Source organism: Sinohyriopsis cumingii, chromosome 6 (genome assembly GCF_028554795.1).
Source record: "Sinohyriopsis cumingii isolate HCF-2022 chromosome 6, ASM2855479v2, whole genome shotgun sequence".
NCBI classification, from domain to species: Eukaryota; Metazoa; Mollusca; class Bivalvia; order Unionida; family Unionidae; genus Sinohyriopsis; species Sinohyriopsis cumingii.
The window spans coordinates 15475931-15498263 of NC_142966.1; the positions used below are offsets into that span (position 1 = coordinate 15475931).

The 22333-nt window shown below is 35.4% G+C and overlaps 1 long non-coding RNA gene across 1 annotated transcript in view; it reads right to left on the reverse strand.

Moving 5' to 3' along the window:
* Positions 1-1158: 1158 nt before the first annotated feature.
* Positions 1159-22333, reverse strand: part of LOC149796414 (uncharacterized) — a 48938-nt gene continuing 27763 nt past the window's right edge. The window contains exons 2-5 of the long non-coding RNA XR_016421430.1: positions 12364-12467; positions 11827-11857; positions 11101-11145; positions 1159-1201 (exon numbers count right to left, since the gene is read on the reverse strand). This is a non-coding gene — a long non-coding RNA (uncharacterized LOC149796414). The remainder of the gene's footprint in view (positions 1202-11100; positions 11146-11826; positions 11858-12363; positions 12468-22333) is intronic.

Here is a 22333-nt window from a genome sequence, read left to right on the forward strand (position 1 = left end):
TCTAAACGCACGCATTCTAAGCTTCTCTCTGACCAAACGATAGACCGATGTTTTGCTCACGTTTCTGAGCCAAACAAAGAGACCTAAAGAATTAGGAACCTAACTAAATATTTATGATATATCTTCATGATGGTCAAAATGAAAAGCAGATCATACGTCAAATTAAAGGTACAAATCTGTATTTCAAAAATGAAACATCAAGACCTATGCAAAGAAGTTGTGCTCACAGATCGGATACTAAACTTATAAGATTCATCAATTTAGAGTCCTAAACAGAACAATGGTGGATTAATGTTCATGCGAATAAAGGAAATGGTTATATATCAATAGAACTGGAATGTTGATAGTAAGTACCAATCTTGCAAGGAACTAACCACATACATTTCTGAAGAATGTTAATGAAGAGAAGATGGCCTACCTAAGAGAGATACTTGAAAAGAAATGTGGAAATCAAGTCGTTCGGATACGACAAACTTGATGAGTAGTTTTCTGCCAAAATTATTAAATGAGGACTGTACAGATATGAACAATAAAGTGTGATCAGCATTTCGTCCTCTTGAAAGTGAACGAAATGACAGTTTGATTTCATTGTTTGTTGATGCAGTGGTTGTTTGTCAGTGGGCTTACGTTTAAAGGTATTGAAATCTCTCTGAACTCTATCTCTACTGTGCAGAGGATTCTGCATCATAGGCTGTATTTAAGTATTTGTTTTTACCGACGTGGATCGTTATAAGCAATTCCACATAAAACATCGTTTCAGAAGGCCATGCATTCTACCACAATGCTTATATAACATAGTTTGTTGTTAATGTTTTCATGGTTCTTGAACTTTTAGTGTGAATGTACGTTCTGAATGCTTCAATACAAACAGATATGACTCATTATATATGGACAAATAAGGTACTTGTACAGTTTAGCTATGCGATCTTGTAAAATGCTCTTATATGATTTATTTTGTTATTTGAACATGTATAAGGGAAATCGTCACCCAGAGTACTTATCTTCATTCTTATGAATGTCTAGCCATATCAAGTTTAGTATCATGCCTAACCAATGAACATTACTAAGGAACATTATTTTTACATTTTACAATGTAAAAGCTTTACTGTTAACATAATGATGTTATACACATCAGTAATGATTTCCCTTATCATTACCTTTAATTCTTCAGAAACAAAGTTATCTGCGTCTGCACCTTCAGCTGTGGTGAATAAAGGGAATATTATATTCGTACTTTTGAATCTCGCTTTGTTGCTGTTCAGTTTGAATATGTCACAATAGCGCAAAATAATGCCTCATATAATTTGAACTAAAAAATTTATTAATTTTATAAGAACTTGTCACAAATAAATTTTATTTATTGATGTCATAGTTTCTCATTTTGCTTCTTTCATTAAATAGATTTGTTGGCTCTTATTGCTAGAGATGAGTGTCAATACGAGCCAAATTTACCAAAGAATGCAGTATACAATTGCAAGAAAGAGATAAATTGATTTATAAAAATTTGTCAGCAAATTCTTTTCATCTATCGGTGTCGTGTTTTCAAATTTTCTTTTGAGTACTGTCAAAATGTCCATTTGGATGGAGATAGAGAAACAAGAGTGGAAAATTGCTTAAATGTAAAATTTCCGTTAAAAATAGCAATTATACTGAGTGATGTTTTGATAATCTTGAAACAGATATTCAACTATAACCTTGCTTTCTAATTGTGAAACGCCTTTTTTATATTCAGAAGATAGCGAGAAGAGAGCCAAACAGATCACCACACGTTTCTAAGCCAAAACTTAACACTGAATTATTACTCTGATCACGTCAAAACTTAATGTTTTATTATATATATAGAATACATAATTCCACCGGTTATATTAGCAACATTTCAACAAGACTGAACAAATCAACATCAAGTGCACGTTCAGGGAAATTGATAATATACATGAAAACAACACAAACAGAATAGTCAATGCGTGGACTTTGCATGCAAAGGAAATACCCAAATTTGTATGACAAGCCTAACTGTCTATTAATCAAATCAAATCCTTTATTGTGCATGTTGTATTATTGAAAGTAGCTGAATCGAGGGAGCTATAAATTTCGCCTACAGTCTTCTTCAGTAAGGATTGTTTATGACAATACTGATGTTTAGTACAAGGTTTCATGATAGCTGAAGGTGAAAAGCCACATAGTGTTTTAAATATGGGTTCTTGGACACTTGTACTAAAATATGTGAAGAGAAGGTGAAACTTACTGCTTAATACATAGGCTATTTGATCTAAGCAGAGGTGTCTTAGTGAATACCAAACGATGGTGGCTCACAGAACTGTAACTAGAATACAATTACATTGCGAACATGTGAACAAAATTCTTTTATGTCGTGCAATAATGCTCATCTTTTCTTACATGTCTGCCTCAAGGCCACGTACATTGTAAACGATTTAATTGTAAGCGTTTCTCGGACCGAACGAGTCTCCAAAGTTTGTTCACGTTTCTGAGCCACACGAAGGGACCTAAAGAATTAGGAATTAGGAACCGAACTAAATACCTATGATATCTCTTCATTATGGTCAAAATGAAAAGCAGATCATACGTCCGATATTAAAATAAAAGATTCCACGATTCAGAGACCAACACATAATAATCGAGAGAGAGAGAGATGGAATGTTCACAGTAAGTACCAATTTTGCAAAGAACTAACTACAGTAATTTCTGAAGCGTGTTACTGAAGAGAAGTGTGCCTACTTCAAGGAAAAGAAATAAAGAAATATGAAAACCAAGTCATTCGGATAAGACAAACCTAAAGAGTAATTTTATACATTTTGGATTAAATGAAAAATATACAAATATGAACAATAAGTGTGATCGAGATTTTTTTTTATTTCATTTTTCCTTTTGTATGTTTGGATAAATACATGTACTTACTTCTATTATTACAGAAGAAATTTAATATTAGACAAATTCATAAATGAATACATGATCTAATTCCAGAAAAAGATAAACCAATTTATAAGTTATCAAAATTACTTTCATAGATCGATGCCGCATTTACTTTCTTCTTTGTTTGCTATCAAAATCTCAATGTTAAAAATACTTACTGCACTGTTAATTTGATTCTCAGTAAAAGTTAATCCATTAAACGAGTCATGTAAAACGTGCTGAATTTACTTTATTAGTATATTGGTTCGCTCAATGTGAGTCAAAATAAATGTTTTATATTGCATATGGATATGAGAGGCGTTCGAAAGAAAAAAAGTAAGTGTAAAATCTTTCAACCAACCCTCTCCAGTGAAGACGCTTATAACATTGTTATTATCCATAAAGCGCAAGTCAAAGCTTCTCTTTGATAATATTCACCAGTGAAGAGGTTCAGGTCCGATGAGAGTTTACAAGAGTTCCTGATATTCGTTAGATCATGTAGCTCAGCTGACAAGTTAAAGTAATTGATGGGACATTTACCATTCTTTTTGTCCACATTTCTGTCTGTCCACCGTCTATTGACCGTCTATTGACCTTGTATCGGATCAGAAAATATTGTCTTTTTTCAAATTTCCTGATGCACGGAAGGACCCAATGGGAAGGGTTCGTTCCGTACAGTGAGTTGTCTCCAGAATCCTGAAGGATCAGGATGGATTCTAAGTGCACACTATGTCTACATATGTAGTCTTCATATGGTCTCGGTTATACTAACATTGAACGGCAAACGACAGTTGCAAGAATGGTGTGTGTTTATGGTTCCTATAAATGTGAAATACTCTTAATTAACTCAGCGGGAATACAACGTATCTACTTATTTTGTAATAAGTTTGCTTAGACTAACACAACAGAAGTAAAAATGAATAACAAAATACTTCAAACTTCACATCGAATATATTGTTATGTATATCTATATTTTGTAACTCCTTGTACATGATTTTTTAAACTATTTCTAATCTGTATTCATTGTTGCAAGTTGTACACAATATCTTCTGCTATAAATTTAAGTACGTCAACTGGCTCTGTTATGAACGAAAATAACACGGGATCTATAATTTAATGTTAACAGATATTTTGACAATTGTTAACAATAAGACTTAATGGCGCCTTGGGCTACATTTCTCATCATCTAATGAGTTTTTTTTAATGACTGGAAAAAATCAATATATTCAGATTGGTTGGGCTGGAACAACTGAAGATGAGAGAAGAGAGGAGGAAAATGAGGAACTGAGGCGACTTTATATGTTTTAGGTGTAGAGATATAATGGGAATGACGTAGATCCCAATGTAATAGTTTATTTTCCACCTCTAGAAGACAGGCAGGAAGTTCTTGGTTTTACACTTCCACTGCAAGAGACGGAAAGGAAATGCTTGTGCCTGAAATCGACAACATGAGATCCGAAAGAAATAAAATTAGCAAAAACCTTTTAAATACAGAGGGCAAAGTTAAAAAGACTGCAGGTTTCAACATAACCAGTGAGGGAAAATGATGAGAAATGCATGTTCTAAACGAGATTGTTGTGGGGAATATTTTTTAAACAAATTTATTTTCGGAAAGCAAACTTAGTTCAAGGAGACGAAGAACTGTACCAGCTTTAGAACAGTATTTTATTGCATTATTAAAATTATGAGAAAAAATCCTAAATTTGGATATTTGGATGATGAATCAACCTGAGGAAGCGCACAGTTATTAATATATTTTGGAAAGGAGTGAACCTAATAGAATCTTCGCATGGATTTATGATTTATTGGCCAGACAAAGAGACTATTTTTCAAAACTTTACCAGATGTTTTCAAGAGACACTTCCCTGCTAAACCAATATAATTGAAATCTTCATTTAAAGCCCTAAAGCCTACACGTCTAAAGCTGAGTGCTATTGCAGCTACAGAAAGAAAATAAACACATGCCACGGTGATTTTTCTCAGTGCATTTAATCCTTTAGTTTCAATTGCATTTCAGCCCAAGGCCTGAAATAACACGCAAATCAGATTATATAAACCGAACATTTCATCACCCTGGGGATAAGGTTTTGGCAGACAGGATCGTTACCCTACAAGAACATATGGCAACTGAATGGTCTAGACAGCCGATCTTGCTAGCCTTTACAAACGAAACAAAAACAGCTTTCTGCCCGCGAAGTAGAAAGATATTGAAAAATGTCATCTGTAAGATTTGACATAGAGTGACAGGACTCGTGAAGTCAAGGATTTTAGTTTTTGAGGGGACACTGCCAATTGAATGTGTGAATTCAATTAGGTCAGAAGTGTATAGTGACTTACAAGTGTGGATAGGATTGTGAGAACGTGTGTTATTTTCACTAATCTAGACGGCGGGATTATTCATACTGCCGGGTCAAGGGGCAAAAGAAAGGAAATTAACTTCATAGTATATAGTTCATTGAATTTATTATTAACTGACTTGAATTTATTGATTTCACATATACATGGATAATACTTAATGCGTTATGGATTGTATTACACAACAGTAACACAAATATAAATTGTCAGTATACAAGTGTATTTTAAAATACTTTTGTATTCATTTTATCAAAATTTCCGATGTTTGCTTTCTTTCATTTCAAACTTCAGCTCATTGACGATTGGTCACCCCAAACAGAAAAATTTCACTTATATGTGAAGTTTGATATTTTCACAAACACACGCACACACACACAAACGCACACACACACACACCTGAACTTACTTTTATTTGAGAACTACCGTATCCATGGCAGTGATGTATCCTGTGATAATTCACTACTTGGTTTTCAGATGCGAAAGAAGTACAATTATTAAATACAATAGTCACTGCTGCCTGGGATAACGTATTTCAGTTCTAGCATGATAAAACCTTTTTAAGTATATCCAATGTTAAAAAATGCTTTCATTACCATTTTGTCAGCATCCGGTTAAAATCAAACGGCCGACAAAGCAAGCATTATGCCACTGACACTATCAACATGCGATTACATGGAGACTGGTTAAACAGTACAGCATTTGCATGAGACTGCGTAAACAAACTCAGGTGACTCCCATTTTATCATGCCAAGCACGCAAAGGGAATTATCGTAATTTGGTTCTCAGTGCTTTTTATATTTGTAAAATAATCAGATTACGTTCAAACTGTGAGTAAATGGCATAAGTCACAGATGTGCACATCTGGAAGTCCGATCTACAGTGCAAGACCCCTATGTCTCACATCTCATTCAACAGTTGCATACTTATGTTTCATGTGTAGTGAAATTTTACTGAGGTCAGTAAGAAGCTATACATTTCTTAGACATTATTTCATTTGAATCTTTTCTGAAAGGTCAGACAAATGATAATGAAATGTCAACAAAACACTCAATAAAAGATGAAATTTCATTTGTATGTATATCAAGGAAAATTTCGCTTAATAATGGGGTCCGAATTTTAGTGAAATTGTTTGAGATGTTTGCCAAAACTTTCGAATAAAATTCACTAATGTTCATTGGAATAACAATGAAATTTAAGTGACATTTAGTCTTATTTTCACTAGGGATGTTGTATAAATCCACTCTGTGTGGCTGGACATCTTGATTTATTTGCTTTTTCCGATATATTATGCACCAATCACAATTAATTTCCTAGCAGTCTGTAATTGTATATAAAGCGGTTCAGTAATAGTTATTTCAGCAGTTACTAAGAGTGTGTAAAACAGTTCAGTAACTTTTATTTTAGCTGGATTTTGCTTTGACAGTTTAATTTATTGGTTCCACATTTCAATCAAAATTAATGTTGGTGGCAGTTCAATTTAAATTGTTCGGGAAAAATAACTGCCGAAGAACTGCTTAGAAATATTGGCAGATCTTGATGTATGCATGAACTCCTTAACAACTGAGAAATAACTGCTAAAATTATAAAACATCTACGGTTAAGAAACTATGTGGAAACTGCCTTCTATAAACAATTTCCTCCACACTAACTCACTAAGTGACAAGTATGTTCCTTGCAGGAGTTAAATTAGTGGATATTTTAAAACTCACTATACATATAATAACCTTTGGTAAATGTATATGGTCTTGTACTAAAATTACTGGAGAGAAACCATTATTTATTATTAGATTTAATATGGCTCTATGGTTATATACCAAAGATTCTACGTGTTTCTTTATAACCCATGCACAAGCCTTCTGACAATAATATTCAGGGAGGATACTTTGGAGCAAACGTTATTCTGCATATACCTTTTTCCCAATTACAGTTACCTTTTTACCCCAAACTAGATTGGCGTAAACCTCACATTTTCAAACTTCAATGAGTTTTCAAGGTAACGCCAGCTTCGGCAGCAACGAAACAAAAACAACAACGATTCCCTCCAAGCAATTGACACTCTCCTGTACAAATTCAATAAAAAAAAAAAACCATTTATTCTTTCTATCTGCCGAGTGTTCAAACCAATATGATATTCTTCAGGGATAACAAGATTTTAAAATCAACCACAGTCATTACCATTTTTCTTCGTGCTAAAAATACAGTCCCTGTTTCATGATTAAGTCAATTCAAACTGTGCTTTCAGGTTAAGGTTTGCTCCGCACGTGCTTAAAAGTATAGTACATGAGTTGGGCAGTTTGATTGGGTGTACGATTGGTACCATTTTCATTTAAAACCAACTAGATGTTATAAAACGTCTTTTGCTGAAAACCCCATGATGATATAATCTTTCTTTTATGAGGAGTGGTGATCAGATTTTGAAGATGCCTGCCTTGGTGACCATACTAGATATCAGATTGACACCATTTCCATTTAGAATTAAGCATATATCATAAGACAGGAATCGGCAGCATACTGCCCGCATGCCGCAAGGTGGCACGTCAAGAGGTTTTGTGTGGCACGCGAAAGTCAGCCAAAAGTCTCGATTTTAACATTGTTACTTTCTTACTGGTGGCACGCGCTAGTTCATTTTGTCAATAATCCAGAGAGAAGAAGCACGCTATGCAAAATAGGTTGCCCACCCCAGTCATAAGAAGGTTTTTGGTATACTTTCATTTAGGACCGACTATACCTAATGTGAACTCTTCTGGTGATAATCCCATATCTACGTGACTTTCCCACCAGCATGAGTAGCGATAACAAGATTTTCATGATGGCTGAGGTGGGAGTCATACTGGACTTAGATCGGCATCATTTTCCTTTACGACCAACTAGACATTGTAACAATGCTTATAAGTGAAAATCACATGTTGATATGATCTTCCATTAAAGAGGAATAAGGATAATAATATTTCCCAAATGACTGTTATGGCCATACTGAAAATCAGAATGTAGAATATCAGTCCCCAAACTTGTACTGATACCTATGGGTTCCTATCACTATGAATACAGGTTTATGGCAGATTTATCGGACTAATCCACCCGGTACCTGTTTATTTAGGACCAGCTAAACATGGTTTGTATAGTGGCACTTCCTATATATCGCGGTCTGATTATTACCGCCGCATTTCAACATTTCTGTATTAAGTAATGCCACCATGCGTAACATGTGTTTAACCCGTATGCAAACATATTGTCAGGAAGTTCACATATCTGTGAATAGTAAACCTTTGAAGAATACATTTTTCAGGATAAATAAAATTATCTTTGATTTCCTTTACATTTACAAATTTAAGTTCGTGATCAAAATCCCATTCGTACCATATCCAGCTACAATCCCCTTTCTTGTACATTCAATAAAATAAATCATGCTGAGCGTGATGTCGACAATACGTATGCTTTACTGTTTAAGCAATACAAGCAGAATTTGATGACATGAGTGACGCTCTTCAAAACAATTGTTATCTAACTAGTGGAGAGTCCATTAAAGGTGAGTTATGTAACTCGGGAGTTTGTTTTAATGTGAGTTCTTTGATCAGTAACATGAAGGCACGTTAATGAACCCTGTCATTCCTTCAAATTGATAAAAGTTGATTTCAAGACAAGATGCAGACATTCAAGTTTACTGGGGTAGGAGTTAACTGCAAATATGCCAAGTAATATAACATCAGAATATCATGAAGTCATAGTTATTTAATGTATCTACTAATAATAGGGCATATAAAGATCTTGATAAAATTTAAGAATTTAATGTTGAAGTGTTGTTATTTAATGTCTTGTTGTTACATAATATTTCCTGATATTTTATTTTATTTTGTTTAAATTTAATACTTCAAAAGACGACCACTGTATATGACGTTCTCTTTTGAGTCACCTCTTAATACTCAGCACTTTAGCTGTCCCATTAATCAGAAAATAAAATCATCCACCGTGACAAGTGTGGCACTCGTTGGTTCCTGACACCATAGGATAAAAATGAAAAATGAAATATATTGAAACACTTGGGGTATGCTCTCTAAGTAGTAATAGCATAGTACAAAAGGATCACCTTCCGTATCCGACATAGCGCGGTGTTGGTTTTTTATGTTTACAAAATGACGTAACCAAATCTTATGTACCAACTTCCGAGTCAAATCGGTTGTCCTTTGGAAGTCGCCGATCCACATCGGATTAATTCGCACCCAGTTCTCAGTTAGAGGGACATTACATAGCACATAGTGCGATGAAAAGTTGATATCATCTAGTTTTAATGGCACCCTAAAATTTTTGAGGAACAATATCGTTCAAGATTCAGTATTATACAGATGATTTGTCTTATACAACTTTTGCACATAACGGCGGCGGTTTTAGGCTTTAATGTTTTTGTGTTTCTTCAGGTTTGTGTCAATCTAGTTCGGAATGCCCATATACAAACATATAAGGTGCATAAATATGGACAAATAAAGTATTCTTAGTGTTTGTATCTGGAATGTCATAAAATGCCCTTGTATGATTTATGTTATTATTGCATGAGCAGTAGGGAAACCTTTCCCTAGAATCCTTGTTTTTATTTGTAAGTATATATACACATATCAAATGTAACATCAAGCCTGACCAGAAAACATTACTAAGCAACATGCTTTTAAAAGTGTACAGTATAGACAGCGCATTGTTAGCTTAAAATATCATGAACAGTGCGTATAATATCCGTTAGCGTGTTCTTTTGATTCATTAAGCGTGGAATTCTCAACTGTAGTAGCATCTGTGGATAATAAATGAAGCATTCTACTAAAAAAAACTTTTAAATTTTATTTATTACAGATCAGTTTAAAAATGGCACAATAGTAACAAACAAAGAACTTCTAAAAAAATGATTTTCTTTGATCTATGCCATATTTTTCCTTCTTGCTTTGTTAGGTTTATTTAAAATTATTTATTACTTTCCATTATTACAGATGAGTTTATAAATAAGGCAAATTCACAGCAGAATGTGTTTATGCCCATGTGTATCTCAAGGCGACTTAGTTAGAAAATATAATAAATGCACCTTCTTAGCTTTTATCACCAGAAGATGAAGAGACCTTTTCCAAGTTTCAGAGCCACAGAAAGACGGTTGAAGAATTAGGAACGAAACCAAATGTCTATGATATATCATGATGATGGCCAAAATGAAAAGCAAATCAAAATCTTCAAGCTTCGTAAGTAAATTAGAGCAACTGAGTGCCACGTTATTAGGATTTGAAATCATATAAATAATTTCTATAGCATTTTGTTAAAATGAATAACATCTGGTCATGAACAATGAGAGTGATCAATATTGTATCCTCTTTGTCAAATGCCATTTTGATTTCATTTCTTGTTGGCATGATGCTTCTTTCTCACTGGGTGTACTTTTCAAATACGCTAAATTATTTTCAAAACTCTTCTATCTTCTTCAGAGGATTCCGCATCATTGGCTGTATTTAAATGCTTGTTTGCTTTTATCAATATTGGTCCTTATAAACAAATCATCACGAAAACATCCTTTCACTGAATACATGTCATAGTGTTATGTTCATTTTTCATGTTGTTTCAGGTTGCTGTGACTCTAGGAATCTCACAAAATGCTCTTTGATGATTTATTTTACTAAATGAACGATTATTTTTCGCCAGAGTCCTTACTTTTATTTGTAAGGATATCTACACATATCATTAAGTTTAATATCAAGCATAACCAAAAAAACATAATTAAACAGCACGTTTTTTCAATTTTACAGTGTAAAGGGCTTATTGTTAACTTAAAATGTCATGAACAGTATGTATCATTTACATTAGCATTACCTTTTAATTCTTTAAACGAGGAATTCGCAACATCTGTATAAGCATCTGTGGAGAATAAACGAAAGATTTTATTAAATACATTTTAAGCTTGCTTCGTTACAGTTGTTATTCCAGGTCAAGTTTATAATTGAGGATCCAAATAAATAAATTTAGGAAGGTCACAATTTATCAAAAAGAAATCTGAGCGGAATGTTTGTAAGCATACAAAAATGTGGGGTATTATTTACAGTTTTGAAAAATTACTTCCGTAAACGATGTTCACTTTAACAATGTCAAAATCGTGGAAGCTGTAATAAATATTGCTACTTTTGATGTTACATACATGGTTGTAACCTAACGCTAGTACTAATTTTTCCTGCTGATTGTCATACGCCCGTCCACGATTTTTACATAGGTTGATATCCACATTTAAATACAAAATAATATCGAATAACGGCCATGGTTTATGAACGTTTATCGTCATCGACGGTGAATATTTCCATAATCAGTCATGTTCGCACAAAGATTCTCAATGTTCACTGAGCAACAAAATATTATAATTAATCTACCTACAGACGACTTATAGGAGATCATAATTTTAATCTTGACCAAAAATAGATCTTTTGAATTTCGACGATAAGAAAGCTATATATGAAAGCTTCATGCAGAGACCTTATTACTAATTACCATAATGTAACACTCTCTAAAATCAAAATTTGGAAATAAAGTACGAAACTTAACACATACGGTAAGCTCTCCAAAATACATCATTAGGAAACTGAAACAAAAGAAAAGAAATTAAGTATTATTTGATTAGTAAACGTGGGAAGTTAGTTCGTATCATTGTAAACAGCAACCTTAAACCAAATATTATCCGCAACAAATTGAGACATAATGGCGATAATTTTTACTAATAGTAGGCCCATTGGTCCGAAGAAACTACAATACATACGTTAAAGTTTAAATCATGTTTTATTTGTATCGGTAGATTTTAAATAATATTCTGCTATCTACAACATTCAAGATATACGTGAATGTAAAACGGCTGTGAATCACTGAGTTTAAAACCCTACTCCAAAATATATATGTATATATATATATGTGTGTGTGTGTGTGTGTGTGTGTTAACTGCAGAAATACTCTTGCACAGTGAGATAATCATACATTTCTCTTAATTTTGACGTATAATGTTGATTTCAGCCATGAATATGTTGATTTGTATGCATTTAACACTTATCTTCAAGTACCGGATATTGTAAACAGTGCATTAAAAGTGATCCCTACCTTGCTTCTGAAATCTCTCAGATTCTGAGGAAAATGGTCCATCCTCTTTTAGCGGCGAACTCGATTCACCTTAACTTAAAATTTTCTTGATTTGGAAGACGATTCTAAAAGAAAAATGGGGAAAATATGTGTATTATGTGTACTAATGTTTGGTGCAAAGAAAAGAAAGGAATATTTACATAATGTAAACGCACATACTATATTAACAACAGTCTACTTTCTTTTTCTATTTGACTATTCAGAGTATAGAAGTTAAAGGAGGCATACGAAATCTTTTTAAAGGTATCAAAACAAGAACATGGATCCAAACCATATATCGATGACAAATAAGCTAAACAGTTAGTCCAACTATTAAAAGAACAAATCAATTGTAGCTACTAAGTATTAGATGATATGATAAAATGTCCGTCAGATTCAATGTTAAATATTAAACCCTACAGTTCACCTCAACATAATTACATATTCAGTACGATTTTTTAATGATCGCCATATATTATAATTGACACAATAGTTAAAGAGGTATTTAACATTGTGAAACGTTTTATCAAACATTGCAATGAATTCAGAAACAGTTTCAATACAAATATGGGATTAACAATTATTTTCAATCGTGACCTCATTCGAGAGCAGACATGGTAGAAGAGATATCAAAGCATATGGAGTGTTAAATTTCAAATGCAACATAGTAAAAAATCAGTAGTAATAATGAATGAAAACAGGAAACTTCATTATGTGCGGTTAAACAAACTGATTAGGATGATCATTTCGAAGATGCCGGTGGAATATTTATGCCTTTAATCTTGTTTTACACTTTTAAGAACATTTAACATTTTTGCTGCCAAATATTTCTGTGACGTTTCCCTAAAAAGCCACATACAAATCTCTTAAGAATAATTTCGTGATACGTAATATTACGTCTTGCAAATACTAGAGTCCATCTAAGGGACTGACACTCTCCTAGGAGGGAAAAAATTTCAATGAATCCAAGATAAGACTATTTCCTCCTTGTAATTGCTGGGAGGTGAAACTGTCGCTGTTATTCTTCAGCAACAACATATTTTCAATTTAGCTGCTGTGGTGGACACTATTTGCAAGAAGGATAAAGCAAACATATTTTGGTGAAAAGAATCTAATCAGGCTGCGTAGTGGCAACCAGATTTTTAAGACAGCCGTTATGGCAGACTTATGGATGTAAAATTGGCACCAATGTTATTTATAACCAACTAGATATCATATAAAGTCTCTTCGCGAAAACGCCATGTCGGTAGGGCCATCCATTTGGGAGGATTAGATATGAAAAATATTTTCATAAACGTCACTATGGTGGTTATTCTTCTAATGAAATCCCTATGTCAAAATTGCTTTTTATTTACGAGTAGTAGTGACGATGGCTACATATTCTATGTCAAATCAGCACCTTTTAAATTTCGGCTCAACATGTAGCAGCCATAATCGACCTCAGATAGTCACGATTTTCATTTAGGATCACCTTGATAATATAACAAGAGTTTATCTGTAAACCTAATGTTGATACAACCATCCATTTAGGAGGAATAGCGATGACAAAAAAAAACTTGACGATTGATGATTGATGTGGCGACCGTATTAGAGGTCAGTTTGCCAATATATTCATTCAGGACCAATTAGACTTCATTAAGAGTCTTTAGTGTATACCTAATGTTCATAAGGCCATTCATTCAAAAGCGGTGGAGATAACTATCTTTTCAATATGGCTGTTATGTGAGAACTATATTGGCGGTCATCTTGGTACCCTTTTCATATAAGGCCAACTGGATTCTTAAAAAGTTTTCTTGTAAACACCCCACTTACATATGATTTTCTGTTCAGGAGGAATTACGAAAACGATAAGTTTATATCAAGTCCTTTAGTGAAAACTCCATGCTGATATGATCATTCATGTTTGAGGAGTAACAATAACATGAGTTAAAAGATGGCTAACCAGACTGGCCATATTCGACCTCATATCGGCACCATTGAACAAGATATATTAAAACGTTTTTCGGTGAACACCCTATATTGATATGACCATCCATGCAGGAAAAATAGTGATTAAATATTTTAAAATGCTGCTGTGGATTCCAAATTGGACATCAGTTCGACACCATTTTCATTTAAACCAATTAGACACCAGAAGTCTTTCGGTGAAAGATCGATGTTAATATTAGCATCTATTCAGGAGGAGTAGCCATAACAAGATTTTCAACATGCCCACTTTCGCGAACATATTTGATGTCCGAGCAACATCATTTTGGTTTAGAAGCAAATAGACAATGGGAGTATTGTGCATGGAGTACGATAACAAACTTGTGTAAACAGACGCACACAGGAAGAATGAAAGACCAATCCCATACCTCTTCTGATATATATAGATAACAAAAATAAAGGTATGAACACAAAAATTTAAACTACACAATACAGAAGTTCACGCGGACAGACTGATTAAATGGCCTGCATGTCGAGCCCGCAGCTGAGCATACGCAAGGTATAGTTGATTGAATGATGCATGAACACACAAAGATATGTCAAAGTTGTCGTTATGATGAGTTTCCGTAAACGTGGTCTTGACAATATTTCAAAATGACGTACTTTAGCAGAATGGTGTTAAACTCTCTCATGTGTTATTGCATAATGTTCCATGACACTGTGTCAAACAGTGAATTTGAAAATTCTGTTATGTATATTAAGGTTTATATTGTGCGCTTGACCCTTTTCCCTGATTGACGGTAGAGTTTCGGTCTACTTTGATTTTGTCATTGTTTAAAAAGATGTTTACTTGGATTTAAATTCAAAACTTAGATTTTCCCAAGAAAATTATGTTGTCTACCTTATCCTTGTCATGATGTTTACTTTAAGTTCAAAACCCAGTTTACAAATTTTATGGAAGTTTCCATTGGAAATGACCCATGTCCTATACATTTGTTGTACATGGGTCACTTGACAGTTTGTATGTAAATCAACAGGTAAACAATTATTCATTACAGTTTTAAGTTCAGTCAGCGGAATCATTTACTGTTCTGTTCAGTTATAATTTGAGAGGAATCGTTTATTTAAATGATTCAATAAAATTAGAAAGTTTTCATTGATATTTTGGACATTGGACATTTTGAATTAAAACACTACGTTGGGATCATTCAGCACTCATTCAAAGACATTCTGGATTATATCATTGCCGTGCATAAAGACTCTTAGTATGTCAGCACATTCAAGAATATTGGGACATCAAGACATTCAAGATTATTGGAATTCATTTAGAGCATGCTACACATTTGGTTTGGAAATATAATATTTAGGATTATTTGGAATTCAATGCACACTATATGCAATGTGTATTTAATTGTTTGTTAGTATATTTTCGTTTTAATTTATTTTACTTCATTACATGCTATTGTAATGTAACAGAGTATGTTGGACTTTACCTCGTCCAAATTGAGATCATTTCTGCTTCACCCAAATTTATTTTTTGCTCATTGTAAACAACTAATACATAGCTAAATCATTTTATATGTGTATGGGGATAAACCTAGTATAATCATTAATAGAAGAAGCAAATATGTTTATTTTTTAAGTCAAGATTTAGAAATTTCCTATGTGAATTTTACAGGATATAGTTTTTATTTTTGTAAACATTAGGATCATTATGAAGGTTATTTTCCATTAGGTAATGGGCTTTTCTTTTTCTGTGACCTTTTCTTTTTCCTGGGCTGTGACGAGGTCTTGACACCGTTGCTCTTTTTCTTCTTTGGGGTTCGTTTGTCTTCTTTGGGAGTGACTATTTTCTTGGGGAGGACTTTGGGGGCATTAGGATCCCATTTTAAGAGGGAGCGAATGATGACACCTCCTAGAGAACCGCTACCTCCAGGCTTCAAAATGATTTGCTTTTTGGTTTGAGTGTCCATGCGGGGAACAGCCAGTTGCATCAAGGCTACATTGTTTCTCTCAAAAAAGGCGTTTGGTTTAATGAGGAATGTGAATGATGCCTTGCAGTAATTGACGTGCTTCTTTGAGACTGCTTCTAAGACATGAGCACGTATTTGTGGATTTATTTGCCGTACAAGGCACGAATCAATTTGAGGGGAAGATGAAACTGATGGGACGTCCTGTTGACACTGTGTGAGACAGACAAAAAGTGTTCGAGGTTTTTATAGATGTTTTTGTTAAATCGAAGACGGGGACGTGTACACGACAGTCCCTCCGTCTTGGCGCCCGTGGTGTGGGTGGGTTTTAAACGCACAAGTGTGTGTGTGATTTGGATTTGTAACGTAACTTTCACAATTTTTCAGTCATATCGCTAAGATGTCTGCAGTGTGGCAGTTTTTAGTGATGTCTAGCACTGGGGCATCATGCCGCAGATATGTGGCATGATGTCCCACCCAGTCAAATTATCCTGACACATGGCGGACCAGTCCTAACACTAACCTCTTAATGCTGAGCACCAAGCGAGGCAGCTGTTAGTACCATTTTTGTAAGTCTTTGGTATGACTCGACCGGGGATCGAACCCACGACCTCCCGCATCCGAGTTGGACGCTATAACCACTAGGCCACCGGAGCGGTCCAAACGCACAAGTAATTAGCCGAGTCGGGTTTGATCGGCATCGTCGTACGCATGAGTCAGTCAAGGCGTTCCTAACTGTTTGGCTAAGACTTGCACTTGCGATTTATCTCTAGGGCTTTTTTTTATATAAAAAACACGTAATGAGCTTTGAGACTGATGGTGCGATGGGCTTTACTTTATAGAAACAAATTTTGGGTAATGTAAATGAAACTGTCGTTACAATGATGATATTTGCGCGTAAATAACAATTTAATTTCTTCTTCTTCTCCTAACATGTCGTCGAACATGACCAGACTGGTCAGATACGATTCCATCGTCTTTCCCAGGAATGCCTTCCACAAACACGATGGAATCGCCTTGACTTTCTCGCAAGAGGCTGTACGCCGATTGCCACTCTTTGTAACACCACACGAGTCGTTGAGGTGGATGATCGATCAAACGAAGTTTATGTTCGATCAAACGTTTGACAAATTTGGTTTTGCCTGAACCGCTGGGTCCAGCAATTAACATGTTAAAGAGATGGCGAATATACACGGCCTCCCAACTAGTACGATCTAAGTGTTCATCGATGACTTTGAAAGTCGAGCAAGAGGGAGCAGAGTCAGCAGAGGTAGCCATAGTGCCGGGAATGTCACTATTGACACGAAGACAGACAAGACAAGGTTTTTTATACTTTTACAGGACACGTTTATTTTTTAAAATGGAACGACGCGAAAGACAAAAATACAGCAAAGCCAAATGGTTAAGTACAGCGATAAAATACACATCAAAACGATCAAAGTGGAATATAAACAAGTCACTGTACAACATGTCTTTCTTACCAAAGGTTTCCTAGAGACAATGTAAAAAGTTCTTCCAATATCTACGTTGGGTACAGTCACGCAGGTGTCCTCCCGGAATGACCTTTTGGGAATGTCCATGACAGTCCTGTCTAGTAGGGAGTGGTTTTCCTCGGTTACGGATTATTCTGCTTCTGGCACTGTCACTAACACAGGTTTAAACGTTGCTTTTTTCACTGGACGTTTGAATTTAGGATCACAACTCTTGGGCAAAATTGGCCAATTATTTGGTCCAAGCCTCGAACCCCAACTGTTGCAGTCATGTACATCTGTCCAGTGAGGGTGTAAGCCACAAGCTACACACACATCGTCACACACATCTTCAGTACCTAAAAGTTGACAAAACTTTTATTCTCGTAGAGGTCGAGACGTATCCAGAAGGAAACGCAATTCTTCTAACAGAATGAGTCTCTAGAGAATATTTAAAGTGACCACTTTTATGTTTTATTTGGTGGCGAGTACTGTTCGTAAAGAGTCCACAAGGAATCGACCGGTAAATGAAATCCCAGAAAGCATGTCACTAAGACACACATCACACGTCGACCCCAATTCGTGGGACACAGTTCTCGTAATAGGCACTGGTAATCCTCCACCGTTTGAATATTCTCATTGAGTTCCTTCCACGGAATCTGTTGTATCACCACTGATAAAGGTCGTAGCATGGTAGCCTGTGTTTATATCTCTTTTTGTCGGAGGCAATAAGTGTTCTGTCTGCACAGAGATGATCGTATTCCATTGGCGAATCTAAATGGTTTAGTCACTGACTTGCACATCATAACACACCGTTCAGAGGTTTCCTCTTGAACTAAGTTTACGTTGTGTAAAACATTTTGATAACCCTCTAACTCTTCCTCAGGATTTCGTTGCAGTAAGTATACCTTGTAGTACATACAATCAGTAACAAACCAATCCTTCTCGCCCACGAGTAATTGATCAATGTCTGACCACCGGAACACTTGTATTTGAATCAGTCCTCTTATAGCATTCAGGTACCAGTGGTATAAACATCGGTGTCGTAACAGATGCAACTGTTTATTGAGTTTCACTTGTATTTTTACTCAAATGCGTTCTCTCAGATTCACAGCTCTTGTAAAGTATGCATGATCATGTCGGTCAGTATTATTTTATTTAACATTTTCTCCTAGAGCAAAAGTAATGTACATAGTAATTCTTACTGACCACTGTCATTCAGAGTAACGGTCAAGAATGTCAATAAAATCTTCTAACGTAAACGGTCTAAAGCGGACTAGCAGCAGAGAGGGCGAACAACCTCTAAATGGTTCACCCGTATTTTCGCAATATGCGCCTTCCTGGGGTATCGCAAAAAATCGCGATATTTTCGAAGTATCCGCGCTGAGACGGTGTTGATCGCCGAACTTAATAGACTCTAACCCCACTTACTGGTTATCGCAATTGCCAGCGACACGCCGAAGGAAAATATGCGATTCTGCGGTGACAACTTGGAGGCGCGCCCTCTCTGCTGCTATTATCCAAAAATTGTATCAAGACCGACTCGGTATCGTGCTCGAGGATCATGTAAGTTTATTGTTATAAATCCGTGTGGAGTAGCTTGTGCTCGTGAAAAGAAGTTTCTAAACTTATTTATATCCATATCACCGCTTCACCAGGTTTGATGAATCTTTCGTAACGTGTGAGCATCAAATCCGTTAAACACAGTAAGAATATTACAGTTATCCCTAATCACTTTTGGTATTTGTGTATACCGCTGCGTTACATAAATCACATCTGTGTTTTTGTGTCTACCTCTGGAAAATATCCTAGTTGGATTTGAATGTTTATCCAACATTACATCATCGTAAACAACTAAATTATTAATTAATCCAACAATATCATCAATACTTGGTGCTTCATTAATATCAGTGATAAATTCAACAACATCGTCTCCGTTATCATTTAACGATTTTGCGCTTTCATTAAAATCCTTTATTACATCGTAGCATCGTTGATCATCAACCGAAGATGCTACCAAAGACAACTTATCCCACTTCATCCACTTCATCATTGAATTAAGTAACAACTGCGTCTTACCACTTCCAGATGGGCCTATAATAATCATACGAACAGAATTTGGTAGCGCTGCACGATGCTTAACTGGTTCTCGTTTCCTTGATGCAGAAAAGTCAGTGATTTCCATATAGAGAATATATAAAATAATACGGATTTATATAGTGGGAAATGCAGGAGGCGTACCCCAACAGGTGATCTAACAACCATTACAACAAAAAATAACTGATCAGCGATTACGGGTAAGTGTGAAGGATGCGGTACAAAAAAAATTTAAATTTATTCCCTCGGGCAATAAGCCAAAGTCAAGTTAAAAAAAAATGCAACACGGAGGTGATATTGCAGCAAAATTAGGAAAATTACATGGAACTCCGTGGGCTAAATACCCAGGAGAAAACATCTTCCAGTATATAATTACTGTGGTCCTGGAGCCCGACTTGATATCAGACTTGACAACCAAGACCAACCAAAACCAGGTGAGTATCCGATAAACGCTATTGATAAAGCGTGTCATGCTCATGATGTAGCTAATAAAAGTAAAGATCTACAAGATAGACATATCGCAGATGTGAAATTAATTCACGCGTTGAATTTAAACACTGATAAATCTTTCAAGGAAAGGTTAGCTAATTGGTTATCCAAACAGGCAATATGGCAAATTTAACTACCACCACCTAAGCAAATTCACTTTGCGCATTTTGATGTTAGTTTTCCTAATGAAGTTCATCAAGCTGATATATTATTTCTACCACATGATACCGTTAAAATCCAAAGACGTCAAATAACATACAAGTATGTGCTAACTGTAGTTGATGTTGCAAGTAGATACAAAGAAGCAGAACCGTTGTCAATAAAGACAGCAACTGAAGTAGTTTCTGCGTTTAAACGAATTTATCAACGAGGACCTTTACAGTGGCCAAATCTGCTTAAGGTTGATCCTGGCAAAAAATGTCAGGGCGCAGTATTATCGTTGATGAAACAACATAACGTCACCATCAGATGAGGACCTACTGAGATTCATCGTGATCAGGCAATTGTTGAACGGTTTAATCGAACACTTGCTGAGCGGTTATTTGGATATCAATACGCGAAGGAATTCATTCAAGACAAGAAATCTCGCGAATGGGTTGCAAGATTACCAAGCGTGATAACTGCATTAAATAATGAAATTACTCTAACAACCAACATGAAACCTATTAACGTAATTACCAAAAAGAATATATCCGTACAACGACGTGATTTTTCAACACAGCCAGTGCTGAGCAATGACACTGTGAGATATTTATATGAGCCCAGTGAACTTTAAGGTGGTAAAAAACGAGCGACTGATCCTATTTGGAGCATCACTGCACACAAGATATCTAGTATAACTAGATCTACTGGTAGACCAGAAATCTACAGACTGGATTCAACTGCTCCTCAAAGTGGATTTACACGTGAGCAATTACAAGTAATTCACGAAGACACACAATTACCGCCCAGATCACTTAACTAGCACCCCGACGTCGATTACATTCAAGACAGGTCAACATCACATTATCTCGTGTATGACCGCGACTGTTATCTTTTCTATCTACGGCAAATTGTCTTGGATTATTACTCGAGTACTGCCACAACATTACACAATTACAGCTCGCACAGTGATTATTCTGATGCTGCTTTAGCGCGTTAATAAATTCAACGTGAAGATCAAAGTCGCGATTATTTTTGTGTCACTTTGTTTATAGCCAGCTGAAAATTTTCTTATTATATCGTTGTCAGTATCATCATTAATGGTTTCTGACGAGTCCATGACGATTCTCCGCAGTTGAGATATTTTTCTAACTCGAGACACTGCAAGATAAACTAAGTCTGACCATTCGATGAGATCATCAACGATCCAAACAGCTGTGTCAGTGATAGTCCTTGAGATGAATGAATTGTCATTGCGTATCCTAGCGTCCACGGGGAATTATCAGCGTGCAGCGCATCTTCAACAACATTGACATCAACTGTGATAATATCATTTAATACGAGATTCTGCTTCCTCTTTGACTCTGTCAAGGGTCCTGGTATATCAACGTCGATATTCTGCCGTCGCGTATCAGCTGGTCGATAACACAGCGGCACTGGCAATGTTGGAAACTTCTATTGTTGTAACTGAAACAACCGCTGTTGAAGTGTGTCTCTGACTATATTTCTACTTGCCACTATTAAATCGTTTGGTCTATGCGTTTGTTGAAAGTCGTTCATAGACGTTTCTGAAATTATGTTACGCGCTATTTCACATTGAATTTTGTTCGGTTGCAGTCTGATTAATTTTTTAAATTCCTTTAATTCTTCATCAAGAGATCTATAATCATCAGTTACCTCCGAGTAATAATCTAAAAAATTCTTCAACCAATCGTGTGGAGATGGCACAACAAATGGCGGTGTTTGACCGTGATGACCGCACATTATCACAGCTGTATTTTTCAATAACAACCAATCGAGAAATGTTTCTAATATTTCCAACGACAATGTGCACCCTTCATCCCAAATGATGATCTTTGG